Genomic DNA, 14,009 nt, shown 5'->3' on the forward strand with positions numbered 1-14,009 from the left:
GTGGTGGGGGGGGGAGACGCAAACACAGCATGTCTGCATTTTAGCTTCAGGCCGTCTCCCAGTCCCTTCGCACTCCTCTCTCCCAGATCCAAGCATCACCAGTCTTAGCGATGCGTCTCGTGTTTCTCGGGCAAAGAGAAAGGAGGCAGGAAGCGGCCATTTTGTCATTTGCTGGTTTTAATCCCCCCCCCCCCCCCAGCTTCCCCCGTCCACCTGGCCGTACCAGAGTGCAGAGCGTCCCTGCCTTTTAAACACGAGCAGCACCTGACTGGGGGGCCCTACGCTGCGTGGTTTTTGGCTCAACTGTGTTTCCGTCTAATTGGCGTCAAAACGGTGGGTTTCATCAATGAAGGTGGTGTGTGGCTGAGCGGGTTGGCAGTCGCCGCCTATGACTGGAAGGTTGCCGGTTTAAATCCCACAGTCAGCAGAGTGACATCACCACTGGACCCCTGAGAGAAGTCCCTAAACCCCCAACTGCTCTAGTCTCAATAAAAGGTACATCTGCAAAATAAGCTGAATTTAGGATGTGATCCGCAGCTGCGTGGCTGCCATTCCCACCTCCTGATGCCGCCCCGGATGGGGATAATGGCCCACATAAACGCTGATGCTTATTAGCCCTGAGAGATGCTGCGCACCCAGCAGAAAGGGGCCCTAGTGACGGCCGGGATTAAGCCAGATACACACCACACTCTGCTCCTGTCCCACACTTTCATTCTCCACTCTCCTGTGTTATTCATGAACTCCAAATTACACTCAGCGAGGGTGCAGTTGCTCATTCCCGCAGCCTGCTGTCCTGTCTGTCTTCTGAAAGCTCTCGTCCCACAGAACATAGGCTTCTTCCCAGCTAAGTAAATATTTCATGATCACACTGAAGCAGTAGTGGGTTATCAGGCCTGAAGTGATATATTCCTCCCCCACAAAGTATGCATGGAGACACTCTGTGTGTCTTACTTAACGAAGATAAAACTCCCCCCCCCCCCCCCCCCCCGTGAATTTTGCTGAGCTCAATGCTCTGGAGATGACGGAGATCGAAAATTATACCGGAAATGTTCCATATGTCCTTACAGATGTTTCCTTTGCCTTCCTTCATTGAACAAACCCGTTGTCGTGGGAGAGAACTGCACAACCCCCCAGCTCTCTGTGGGGGAATGGGACCCTGCCTATGCCTTCCTGCCAATCCTGCCAAGTTTCCCCTGTAAGTTGAAGGATCTCCTAACAGGCCTGCATGTAGATTAATGTCATACCCAGGACAAAGCAATTGCAGGTTAAGGCCCTTGCTGAAAGGCCCAACGGAGTAGAATCACTCTGGGCATTCACAGGATTTGAACCAACAACCTTCCACTTGCTTGCACAGATCCCTAGGCCCAGAGCCACCACTCTGCCCCACAACCTCAAAAAAATCCTAGAATCGCCCCCAGCCTGAGGCGATATTCGAGCTGCCAAGGTGCATTGAGTTCAGGTTTACCCAGTGTGTGCTTTACTCTAATCACAGCATACTGGGTTTTCGCCGGGGCAGATGTAGGGAGTCAGGGGTTTCGGGGGAGGTGCTTACTGGCGGTCTGTTGACGAGCCAGTAGGCCTGTTCCTGACATTCCAGCATGATGCGGTCCGCCTTGCGCCTCTGTTTGGCTGCCCTGGTAGGAGCAGAGCAGTCGATGGAGAGTCAGAAAGCATACTGGGTAATTAGCATATAGCGGTAATCACTGAACTGCAAGGTAGGGTTTTCATTTTTCTGTTTCCTTTTTCACTTAGAAATGGATTTCCGACTCTAGTGTTTAGGCTGAGGTCTGATTTAACAGATAGGAGGGAAATTATGACCACACACCATGTTACTTTTTAATTTAGGTAACATCATCATCCTCTTAATACGAGATTTATTCATCCATTCTCATCTGTCCCCTTGTGTGCATTTATGAAATTGATTTCATAGCTCGATGCGACAGTATTCCCGGGCTGGGGTGGGGTTTACCTGAGCTGCTCCTTCGCCTGCATCACCACGAAGTCCCAGGTGTGGTTGATCCGTTTGTGCAACATGTTGTAGCTGTCCTGCGGAGACGATGTTTAAATGCGACATTGCCAGGTCGCACGGCTGGCTGCGTTGCTGCATGGGTTCACGTTATGACTCACAGGCCGAACCCCTCCCAGGATATCAGCTGGCAGTGTCGGATTCACAAACCCTCTTACTGATGAGAACCTAAAATGCGTTGACCCTGACGCAACATGGCGGCAAGTTGGTGGATGTCTATGTGCGATCCTACTATGTGCATAATTGGTGGGAGGTTTTCTTACACAAAAATGTTCTGAGGGCAGAAGGAAAATGATTGGTTCGGATAGATAACCAATCAGATTGCAGAGGAGGCAGGACCAAGACATCTGATTGGTTGCTCCTGCCTCCTCTAGTTGCTCGGATCCACCTCATGTACAATCTAATTGGTTATCTCTCTGAACCAATCATTTTTCCTTCTACCCTCATAATATTTTGTGTAAGTAAAACTCCCATGAGCATTCAGCTATCACATGATCTCATCAAGCAATGCTTCAGACCAGCGAATAAGAATAGCATTGAAATGTACATAAATAAAAATTTTCTCTTACCTTTTCATAGTCTATCAGCTGCCCTTGCTTTCTGATATTCTTCTTAGTCAAATAAATCGCTTTAGAAGAGCAAAAGAAAGACATGGCAAGAAACTGTGTTTTTCTATTATTCTAGTAAAGGGAAGTAATGATGTAATAGGCGAGCACATGATTAATAATTGGTAATCACCGTAATCTAGCTCGGAGGCTGGCCACTGCTGAGAGCTCCAGAAGTACGGAGTCTAGCAAAAAGGAGATGCTGTCATTTGAAACTATTCAGAAGCAGCGTGACAAAGGTGCTTTGTGATTTAACATGTCAGGGACAAGGCGGGTGGAAGGCATTTTGCTACTTTAACTGGCATTGGTTCTCATACATCAGTGTTTCCCAATCCGGTCCTCGGCGACACACAGATGATCCACGTTTTTGCTCCCTCCCAGCTCCCTACCAGACAGTCTACGTTTTTGCACCCTCTCAGCTCTGGAGCCCGGACCAGATTGAGAAATACTGTCCTACACGGTAATTCCGCAGTCTCTCCAACGAATAGTTTCGATATGCGTGCCCCCCCACATGGCCACCACCCTCTCGCGCTGCCCTCCATCTGAAGAAACCGTGGTTTTAGGTTACCTGGAAGCGATACGGCGTCTCGTCGGGCCGCAGGACGAGCGTCCTGGGGTCCTTTAGGGGGTAAATGTAGCCGTGCTTCACGATCAGATTCCCCACATGAAGTGCCTCTGAAAACACACAAAGTGGTCACTCATTTCCACGTAAACTACTCAAAGCTCAAACAAATCCACTACTCGTAGCCCAGATTTAGGCATAGTAATTCTCTAAATTTTTGTCAGTGGAATACAGTAGAACACACGATAACTAGAAACTGAGTAGGCATATTATATTTTATTTTACGGTATAGCAAGTAACTGGAAAAAACGTTGACATGGTGCACAGAATAAGCCGCGGGGATGGTGCATTCCTCATCGGAACTATAATTAATTACGAGTAATTGGGACTTTCCACTTTCCGGCTGCCTCCGCGGCCATTGGCAGTCAGGCGCTCCCGGGGGTTTCAGACCGGCGCAGCAACAGCGCTGCTAGGGGGAAGCCTAGTGTTTACAGGGAGGGGTAACTGCTTACCGGGGCAACAGGTTTTTTGCCCATTCAAGTCTGTTAATGCATCTGCCATCTACTGCCTAAAAGTCCCCTCCTTTCCATTCCGACTTCTTTTCCAATCTGGGCTGTAAATCAGGGAAATCTGCTCCCTTGCTATTTAAAACCTCATCTGCATCGCCCGGGAATTCAGGACAACAGCGTCTTGCAGAAGTGCATAATGAGGGAGACGGATAGCGATATTTCTCCAGGCATGACTGACTGCCTCTGGCTATCAGCGAAGTTTGCATCGGGACTATCAAACCGTACAGCTCAGCATGCGTAGCGGCGCGACTCGGGACTGGCCTACAGATTATTTGTACTAATAGCCTCTCAGCAGAAAGATAAATAATTCAGCAGATAAATTGACGCCAGGGGAAGAAAATCCCAAAAGCTTCAGGCGAATGGGGTGTCTATGTTATGGACAAGCTCAATTCTGACATTTATTAATTCACAGGCTCAGCAATATCAATGGAACAGAACATGCTTCTGTCAGACACGTGAATTGCATATGCTTACACATAAATGCAGCTAGGCTAATCTGTTGTATGGATGACAAATTCTATTACTTCATTTGTATTTATTATTCAAAAGACTCGTTTATTTCTGTTATTTTATTACAAAAAAAAAAAAACCTGATGACGTCTTTCGCCAGCAGGGGCGCCATCGTCGTCACGAAGGGAAAAAAACAATCGATTAACCTCACATAAGAGCACCAGGTAACGCTTCCCTACATACTTCTCGGCCCTACCTTCTTCCATGATGGAGTACTTCTGAATTAGCCACTCCACGATATCATTTCCTGGGAAGGCATAGCGAGGAAGGCATCTAGTTAGAGTCGAGAAATGCATTAAGCCGTCATAAATCAAAAACGCTGAACTCGATAAATAAATTACATAAATAAATATGAGCGCAAGGAGATCGATGACAGTCTTAATGCACAGGATTCCCGAAGACCGCCGATGTATGGGCTTTCCTGTGAAGGGCTTAAATGACCATTAGGACCCGGCCCCCGGGACACTGCACGGCCGGGTGTAAGACAACCCGGGCGGCACGAAAAATTATTTTTAAAAAGTAAAATATGTATCGTGCACCTGTCATCGCATGTGGAATCACTGTGATTAACAGTCTTTGATTCTTCATCTTTATCCCCATGTCGGGATCTTGCATCGCCACAATGACTTGTTCAATCTGGGATAAGAAGAATAGTCAAAATCGTGAAATCAAGGTGACGACAGACATAGTGAAAACGTTCAACCTAGTAATATAATAATTGCTTAATGTGTGATTTGATATGTAATCGTTATATTCATCATTAAATCACCGGAGAGACACACTCATATATTTAGGCATATATATAAGTAAACTACAAGGTTTTTCCTCTGACTATCTTAACTGCACGTCAAAGACGTTATCGGATATTCCCGACTACAGACTTTCGGTTTGATCATTTATTCGCGTTATTAATTCGGCTCCTGATTACATTAAACTAAACATGCTCAGATTGTTACAACCTTTGCTTGTCGGTTATTTTTGGGATCTTTCTGGATGGGCTCAAGGCGGGGTCTGTAAGCACAAGCAAACTGCCAGCACTTTTGTTTTACATGAAAATAGTTTGATGTCGGCCTATTGCGTTATTGTCTGGCTATAATTTGGAGGCAATATTAAACAATAGGCCCATATATTGTAAATATACATGTTGTGTTGTTTTGTTGTTATCACAAACGTATAGCCTGATCATAAATTTCATGGATACCTGGATGTTGTATGTTCCATTATATTTATGAATGAATGATTTATGTGAAGTCTGGCTTAGATTCGAGAATTAATCATATAGATTAAAAAAAGTTTTCATTTAAAACTTATCTCATATAATAAAATCCTCGTCCGAACGAACATATGTCAGAATGAAAAAACATTTAAATTATTTTTGTGATGCATCAGTATCAATAGCTACAACGTCATAACAGATATAGATATAATGCGGTTCATACTTTTGAAGTTGATGCGTATCTCCCGAAAAAAATCAACTCCAGAAGAGTCCGCGTCTGTAAATGCCTGAACTTCGGAATCGATCCTACCTTTGTTAGGCGCGGCATCTGTGTCTTGCAGCTGTTCCCTTGGATAAAGATGTTAATTGTCATGCTTACAGCATCTCGATCTCCGGCGTTTGTGAAGTTGGGATTGATGCTGTCCTGTGTTTTTTTTTTCCTTCCACACTTAAGCTCTGCTTGTTACTGCCCCATAGCGGAGCGCAAGTGAAACGGACTACCGGAGATTTGCACTGTTTTTCTGTTAGTGTGTATAATCAAAATATGACTCAGTTTGGCCAGTTAGAAAAATATGATAATAGAAAAGTATTCTTTTCCTCTCACTTTTTTTTCTTGATTTAATTACCGACTTCACGTACTTACACTGTGTCCCGTTGCACGATGTAATATTGCGAAACTATGATTTTGTGGCAGTGTTTTGTAAAGGAATTTTCCGTTTAATCATCGTCTTAGTATAAAGCTATATGGTTGTTCTGGTATCAGTGGACGTACATTATGTATTTTTTCTTCTCTTGAGCACCATGGTCATGACATGAAGCTCAGTCATTGATTACTCGCAAATGTTAGTAGTCATCCGCTGTTTATCTTGAAGATGTAAAAGTAGTGCGCGTACATCTCCTCGTTAGTATAGTGGTGAGTATCCCCGCCTGTCACGCGGGAGACCGGGGTTCGATTCCCCGACGGGGAGAGTCTGCATCTTTTTGCCTCGGTCTCAAAAGGCACCAAGCTAGAACCGGCCCCGTGTTAGTGGAAACGGGGCTTGTGACTTGTACTCATGCATAATATTCTGCGGGTCGCTCAGCAGCGCAGCATATGAAACTAGACTCGGATTGTAAGTGTGTGGTTTTGATAATTGATGTATGGATGGATGGATCCTTAATAAGAGATATAAACAATAAGGTCCAGTCGCCAACTAATCATGTAAAATACGTCATAAACTCATGGTTGTTAAACCCAGAATAAAAATGAAGACGTATAACTAGGAAAGTCAACTTGCACATTTCAATTTTGGTTCGATATAATCACGTTGTCCTTAACCCTCCAGTGCAGGAGGGGACGGTAATGCGCATCGAATGTTTCCGAACCTGTGTGTGATACAACCGAGGAAGAGCCGATGACTTCGGGGGAGGAGGGGCAGGCGACTCGGAAGAAAAAGCAGCAGAACCCAATGCAGCCTGTAGCCCATTCAAAGGCCTACTGTTGGACCTCTGCTTATTTTGCAATACGTCTTTAGTACGGACTGAAAAATGTCCAATTTCGATGAGTTTGAGAAGCAGTTAAGCGAAAATCGGCAAGGTAAGTTTGGCTTTGAAGATCGGTGTATGCTCCCTGTTTTAGGGTAATAAAGTGGCCGGCGTGTCCTAGCGCCGAGGATGGTGCGGAGGGCACTTCTGCTGGTTCCGAAAAGAAAAGCGCGGCTGGGAAATCGGTGCCTTTTATCCGAGCGCTCGCCGATTCTGAAACCTGCCCGATTCTTCTTCTCCCAGCTGCCGCAGGATCCCCGAAAACTGACCGCTTTGGTAAATCAGTGACATTCTTTGCTTGGCATTGTTATAGAGATCGCTAGGCCTGCATCCATCAGTGCCCGGCGTACATAACATGGACATTTCAATGAAACGTTATTGGGGTGCACTCGATGTGAAAGCCTGCGGTTTTATTTATTTAATTATTTACCATTATACACTTGGATCATAAATTGCGACCCGCGTATTTTCATTCGCAGTAACACACTATGCATGGATGTTTGTTGCAAGCGTTATATTTTCAAGATCACGTTTAAAGTTTTATGCAAATAAAAACGACCGCGACCACTTGATTTAAAGTCCGCACTTAATAACAGTGTTAGTTACTTGGTTTTTAAATACTACGACGAGTTTTCTATATAATGATATGATTTTGTCTCTTTCCGATGCACAATAGCCTTTCCCTTGGGTCCGAAATGCTGGCCCTGTCATCCGTACAGAATAAGTCTTTCTCACACGATCGCCGTTTCTTCATGATGTATAGACTCTAAAAATCAGCCGCGTTCCCTGGAATCATAACAACTGCTTTTAGGTCGTTATTGCAAAGTCTTGCACCTGTATCTACCTTTACAGCGGATAGCAGTAACTAACAATGATGTACAGTTATATAACAATACACATATAACTTCATTAAAGTGCAGAGAATCCAGTAAACTGAATAAACTTAAGCCATACTAACGCAACTGAAATATACAACATGCGTTACAACGGAGTCGAAAGTAGGATTGATTTATGTACCTATCAAATGGCAATCTTGTCATATCAGCTCCTTATCACTAAATCACTAAAATGTCATTCGAAACGACCTGATTCGGCTAGACGAGCACTAAGTGCCGCCGTGTTTGATAAACTAGCAGTTCCAGTCATTCATATCTGCGCTCTGACTATGCCTGCGATTGCGGTAATTGGTTATTACCGATTTACGTAAGATGCATTGGCCGCTCCGTGTCTGTACTTTTGCAGCGGTGCATTACCGTAACGCTGTTATAACTGATGCATGAAGCTGATTCCTCGAGCAGCACCTGCGTTTAAATGCTTCACTGAAAACTGCACCTTCAGGGATTTATTTAAGCTTCTATATGAAGGACCTGCTGGGATAGAAAGGTGATATTTTATTGCTAGTTTAATAAAGTGCTGTCTGTCAGATTGAAACGATATTAATTACCCATCCATCGTCCAACCAGTTATCTTAGTCAGGCTCCCCTGGAGCCTATTCCAGGCAAATTCCCCATACAGAGAGCAGAGGCAAAATTCAGGCCTCCAGACTCGGAGGCGTGAGGCAACTGTACTCACCACTGTGCTCCTATATCATTAATTAGTCTGGTTATGTTTTTATTGTTTCACAACAGACTGACATTCAAGGGGATGTCCTTGTGCCCTTGAAATTATTAGCCATTGAGAGATGGGTGTGTTTGTTTCAGGAGGGTGTGATTGAATATGTGAATTGAATGGAGGTGCTTCATTCTGGTGAGGAAACTGGGGAGTTAGACCCCGTACCACATCTTGGTCTCCGTAAGTGACTTTTAAGGCATAGCGCTGGGTCAGTCAGCATCCAGCACCCCAGGGAAGTTGGTAATATGATTACTCTGTGACTCATGGGCTTCAAACCCACAACCATCCGGACACACATTCATAATCCCTCTGAGTTACACATCTTGGATTTATCGAAATGGATGGTAGGGGGGCAGTCATGTCGCTCCGCCCACCGTCTCACTGGTACCACGGTGTCGTCCCCCAGAGCGGGAGAAGGAGCGACACAAGAAGCGTAGCCGCAGCCGGTCTCTGAGCCGTGGCGAGAAGCACCGCCGCTGGAGCAAGGACTCCAGGGGGCGGAGTCACGAGAAGCGCAGCAGCAGCCGCGACCGCAAGGGTCGTGACCGACGGAGCAGCTCACGCGAGCACAAGAAGCACAGGTACCCCCCCTCACGGTCCCGGTTACAGGCACTGAAGCTGATATCTAGCATGGTTTGAGGCCTCTTAACAAGTTTCTTTCACAATCAACCAATTGGTTTCTTCGTGGTGGGAAGGGGGACTGTACCCATATTAAATTTTAACTGGCGTTTATAAGTAGCCCCCGCCATAGCGATGGGACCTCAAAGCCAGCCTAAAAAGTGGCGCATGGTCACACCCTCATGACCTTAAACTGCCTGCGATCCAAAGTTAAATGTAAACATTCTGCCATCTGTTTGTTTTTGCCAGATTCTGAGTGTTTACACTGTATTGTTTGGGGAAAACAACCTTCTGTTTTGTGTTTGGGCAGCTACTCTCCTCGGAGAAGCCGTAAGAAAAGGACATACAAGTACTGGGATGTTCCCCCTCCGGGATTCGAGCACATCACCCCCATGCAGTACAAGGCAATGCAAGGTTTGGATGCGACGCTTCCATGTGTGCTAGTTCAGTATTGCAAGGTTATGGTATATTGGTTGCAATGAAAGCATTTATTCTGGAGTGCCCTCCTCCCCCCTGCTGGTCAAAGAGGGAATAACACTTGGGATGATTTCAGACAGTGTGAAGAGAGCTTAAACCTAGGGGTTAGAAGCAAATGAAGGCGACGATCCGGATGTTCTGGCCGTCCCTGGTTGGGGTCTTGAAGCCCTTTCTCCTCCCCACAGCTGCAGGGCAGATCCCCACGATAGCTTTACTGGCAACATCCACCACCAGCGGCGTGGCAGTGACGCCCACCCAGGTGCCGATGGTCGGCAGCCAGATGACCCGGCAGGCCAGGCGGCTTTATGTCGGCAACATCCCCTTCGGCCTGACGGAGGTGAGTCCAGGCAAAGTCCCGCGTTGCCTTCTGTCATGCATACTGGTGTCATGTGTAGCTCAGTGAGTTAGGACACTGAGCCGGTCACAAGAAGGTTGTTGGTTCAAATCCCTTGGGCAGCAGAGTGATTTCACCATTGGGCCCCCGAGCGCAGCCCTTAAGCACTATTTGCTCTAGGAACTGTCTGGTCCTGCTTCTTCAATGAAATGTATGTTGCTTTGGATGAAAGTGTCCGCAAAATAAATAGATAAATGTACTAGACTTGTCAGTCATTTTTTTTCTCGTTTGCCTGTTTTGATGTCTTCAGACGTCTGCCTGTCTTCATTCAGTGTGTCTGCCTGTCTTTTTAGGAGGCCATGGCGGATTTCTTCAATACCCAGATGCGATTGGCTGGCTTATGTCAAGGTCCCACCAATCCCGTCCTCGCTGTTCAGATAAACCAGGACAAGAACTTTGCCTTCCTTGAAGTAAGAGTCTTTCCTGCCTAATGGCTGCTGTGTCCAGGCGGAGACCGCAGCCTTCCCTGATTAACGACGTTCTTCGTTCTGCCCTAGTTTCGGTCCGTGGATGAGACCACGCAGGCAATGGCCTTCGACGGCATCATTTTCCAGGGTCAGTCGTTAAAAATCAGGCGGCCCCACGACTATCGCCCCCTGCCTGGCATCTCAGAGCAGCCCGCCTTCCACGTACCAGGTCCGTTTTGCTTGTCGCCGTCATAACCTTAATCTTTATTTACCTTTGAAGAGCCGATCGGCAAGGCCAGTTTTTTGTACTCGTTACGGACTGACTGTCCTTCGCAAGCTGCGGATGTCTTGTCATATAAAGAGGGAGACTTTCACTTTTATTTACTTAATGTTGTAAATATTTAGCAGACAGTTTTATCCAAAGTGAAGAATGTTTTTTTTTTTTTTTTTTTTTGAGAAATCAGGGTCAGCCTGTCCCTAGAGCAAACTCGCCGGCCCAGTGGTGTGATCACCAGTGATGTGAACCAGTGATCTTCTGATGATAACGCTGGCATCCTAACCAGCTGAGCCACACACACACACACACAGCTCAGTCACTCACTTCTTACTGTTAACATAGGGGTGTTGTGTGGCTCTGTGATGTTTGCCCATGAAAAGAAGGTTGCTGGTTGGCAGGGTTGGCAGAGTGATTTCACCACTGGGCCCTTGAGCAAGGACCCTAACCCCCAAATTGTTCTAGGGTTGCTGGCTCCTATTCTAGTTAAAAATTCTGGACACACCTACTGAAAATGACTTGTTTTTCAGCAAGATAATGACCCAAAGCCCACCTTGAAGGTTATGCAAGTAGCTTATTACCTTGTGAACTAGGAAAGAGATGGTCCCCACAGCCCCCCAACCTAAACTCTATAGAGCTGGTTTGGGATCAGTTGGATGAGAGTAAGAGTAAGGTAGCCAGCTTGCGCGCAGAACTTGTGGAAACTCGAGGACTGTTGGAGAAACGGTCCAGGTGGGTACATATGTTAGCTGGTTGAGTCCGCAATGCTGTCATCGAAGCCAATGGCTCCTATTTTGAAGAGACAAAAATTTTGTCTTTGCAGTACTTCATATGCATAACTTCCATGCCCAAAGGCCTTTTACTATAAGGTGAATAACAGCTAAAATAGAGACAAATGCATTAAGAGCAGGTGTGTCCATACTTTTGACTGGTGCTGCATGTGTCAGCATCTCCCATGGAGAGCAAGATGGGAGAGACAAAAAACAGTCGTCAAACTGCCCCAGTATTTAGGTATTTTTTTGCTGGAGTTACATTTATCTGATATTATATAGGAGATAACGACGTCATACTGATTTGAAGTTGGCTTATTTCACTCGCGCCGTTTGCTCGTGGTCATTATCCGGCATGTTGACGGTTTGCTGTGATCGGCCGGCTTTGGGCGCCGTGCCGCTCTGTCTGCAGGGGTCGTCTCCACCGTGGTTCCAGACTCGCCACACAAGCTCTTTGTCGGAGGCCTGCCCAACTATCTCAGTGACGATCAGGTACCCCGCCCTCAGTCTCTGTCGCCGGGGAGCCGACCCACAACCCTCCTGTGTTTCTGTCCCACTGCTGCACGTGGAACTCAAGCAGGCATGCACACACACGCACACGCACGCACGCACGCACGCGCACGCACATACATACATAAAATAAACACTCGTCTCTGTGTAACTGATTAGTAGGAAAAGAAAGCCTGTCAAAGTTACCTCACCGCTTAAAATTCATTACAAGATACTGGGGGGTCAAATGTCAGCATCATGTTTAAAGCTAGCTGCTGAAAATAGCCGCACATTTGAGGTTTTTTTTTTTTTTTTTTTAAAGATATTCATGGGATTTATTAAACATTTATTAGACATGTAGGTAATGAGTTGACAGTTACATTACGCTCATTGTTTATCCAGCTGTAAATTATGAAGATATTGAGACCCCGCTAATGTAAAAGGTACGTTTCCCAAAACCTCATGTTATCGACTTGCATAGTTGGAACCATTCAGTTGTTATCTAATGTTGTTAGCAAATAACCTTATTAGCAACAAAGGCTTTGGGAAACGTGCCTTACAGCTGGCGGCTTGCCAAACCAGTCACGTAGCCAGTCCCTGTGCTGCCTGTTGCTGGGTACCCTGGAATATTTGTATATCGGGTTAATTGCTGAGTGTTAGTCGGATGAATCAGCCGCGTCGTTTTGCTGCATGAAAATTTAAAATCGAGTCATCTGCGCGTCACCTAACTGACGAATACCTCCACATTGCCGTACACCTGTGTTTGCCCAATCCCAGTCCTCGGGGAACCGCCGACTGTCCACATTTTCGCTCCCTCCTAGCTCCCAGCCAATCAGGAACACCGAATACCTGGTACAGGTGTGCTGAGAGGAAGCAAAAACGTGGACTGACCGGGGGGGTACCCCCGAGGACTGGGCTGGGAAACACTACCATAGACTGTGCTTGAAATGTGGGGGAGATCGACCAAGTCCCCAAACGCTTCAGTATTCGCAGACGTGCCGTGTCTCACGTCCATGTCCGCACACTGAGAACGATGACTTCACATCCCGTTAACAGCGATGGGGAGCTGCGGAAGAATCGTTCCCTACATTGCTGTGTCGCTCGAAAGGCAGAAAATACTTCGGACCTTTTTCCCGGTGAACGATTATCAGCTTCACTGGAGTTTTCACATCGTGCCCCATGCCCTATTCTGTTATGACGTCAGTGATGGATAATATTACCATAACAACATGCACAGATGAGGTCGTCTTACTCTGAAAGTGTTGAAAGGGTCACATTTTAGACATTTTCTACTTCTCATTAGCATCTTTTATGATTTTTTTTTTTTCTTCCTATATCGCCACCCCACTGAAATCGGCCCATTATAGACATAATCCATACAGGCATTTAATAGTTTACCTATTTATTTTGCAAAAGTTAATCGCAAAACGTTTTGCGTCCACCCCTGCATTGTAACATTTTGAGCTCCGGTGTCCCACTCACTTTAGCCTAAACTGTTAAAAATGGCAAGACTCAGCCCACAAGATAGTGATCGCGGTTTCAGTGAAAGGTAAGTGAGAAGTGCAGTCAGTTTGTTTTTCTTTGATTTTTTTCCTCCTTTTCGGATTGTCATCGTAATCTTTCTTATCCAGTGTGAGTCACATGTAATCCAAGTCAAGAGGAAGGCTGTACCAAAGCAGCACTGGGGGGAGAGAGTTTGAATCCAGCAGAACTGTTAATGTATTTCACGTCAAAGCCAGTAAATGTGCCATAGACAGGTGAAATGGAAACCGCTGCTTGTATCCTGGTGTTTACATTTTTTTTGCAGTCCCTGCTACCGCTTTGATACTTACAGCTCTTTCATTTTTGTTCCCCACTTTGTCCCCAGCTAGGGGCCTGTAAGATCGTTAAGTCTTCGCTCATAATTTGTTCAGTAGTACTGACCTACTGCTGCCATGCCAACATGTAACACAAGGCA

General features: G+C 46.0%; 1 non-coding gene across 1 annotated transcript; it reads left to right on the top strand.

The window, feature by feature from the left end:
• The first annotated feature begins 6,384 nt into the window (after window positions 1-6,384).
• On the top strand, window positions 6,385-6,456 carry trnad-guc (transfer RNA aspartic acid (anticodon GUC)). The gene has a single exon. It is a non-coding gene; the product is annotated as a tRNA-Asp (tRNA).
• Window positions 6,457-14,009: the final 7,553 nt, after the last annotated feature.

The sequence above is a fragment of the Brienomyrus brachyistius genome, unplaced genomic scaffold (assembly GCF_023856365.1).
Source record: "Brienomyrus brachyistius isolate T26 unplaced genomic scaffold, BBRACH_0.4 scaffold111, whole genome shotgun sequence".
Taxonomy (NCBI): Eukaryota; Metazoa; Chordata; class Actinopteri; order Osteoglossiformes; family Mormyridae; genus Brienomyrus; species Brienomyrus brachyistius.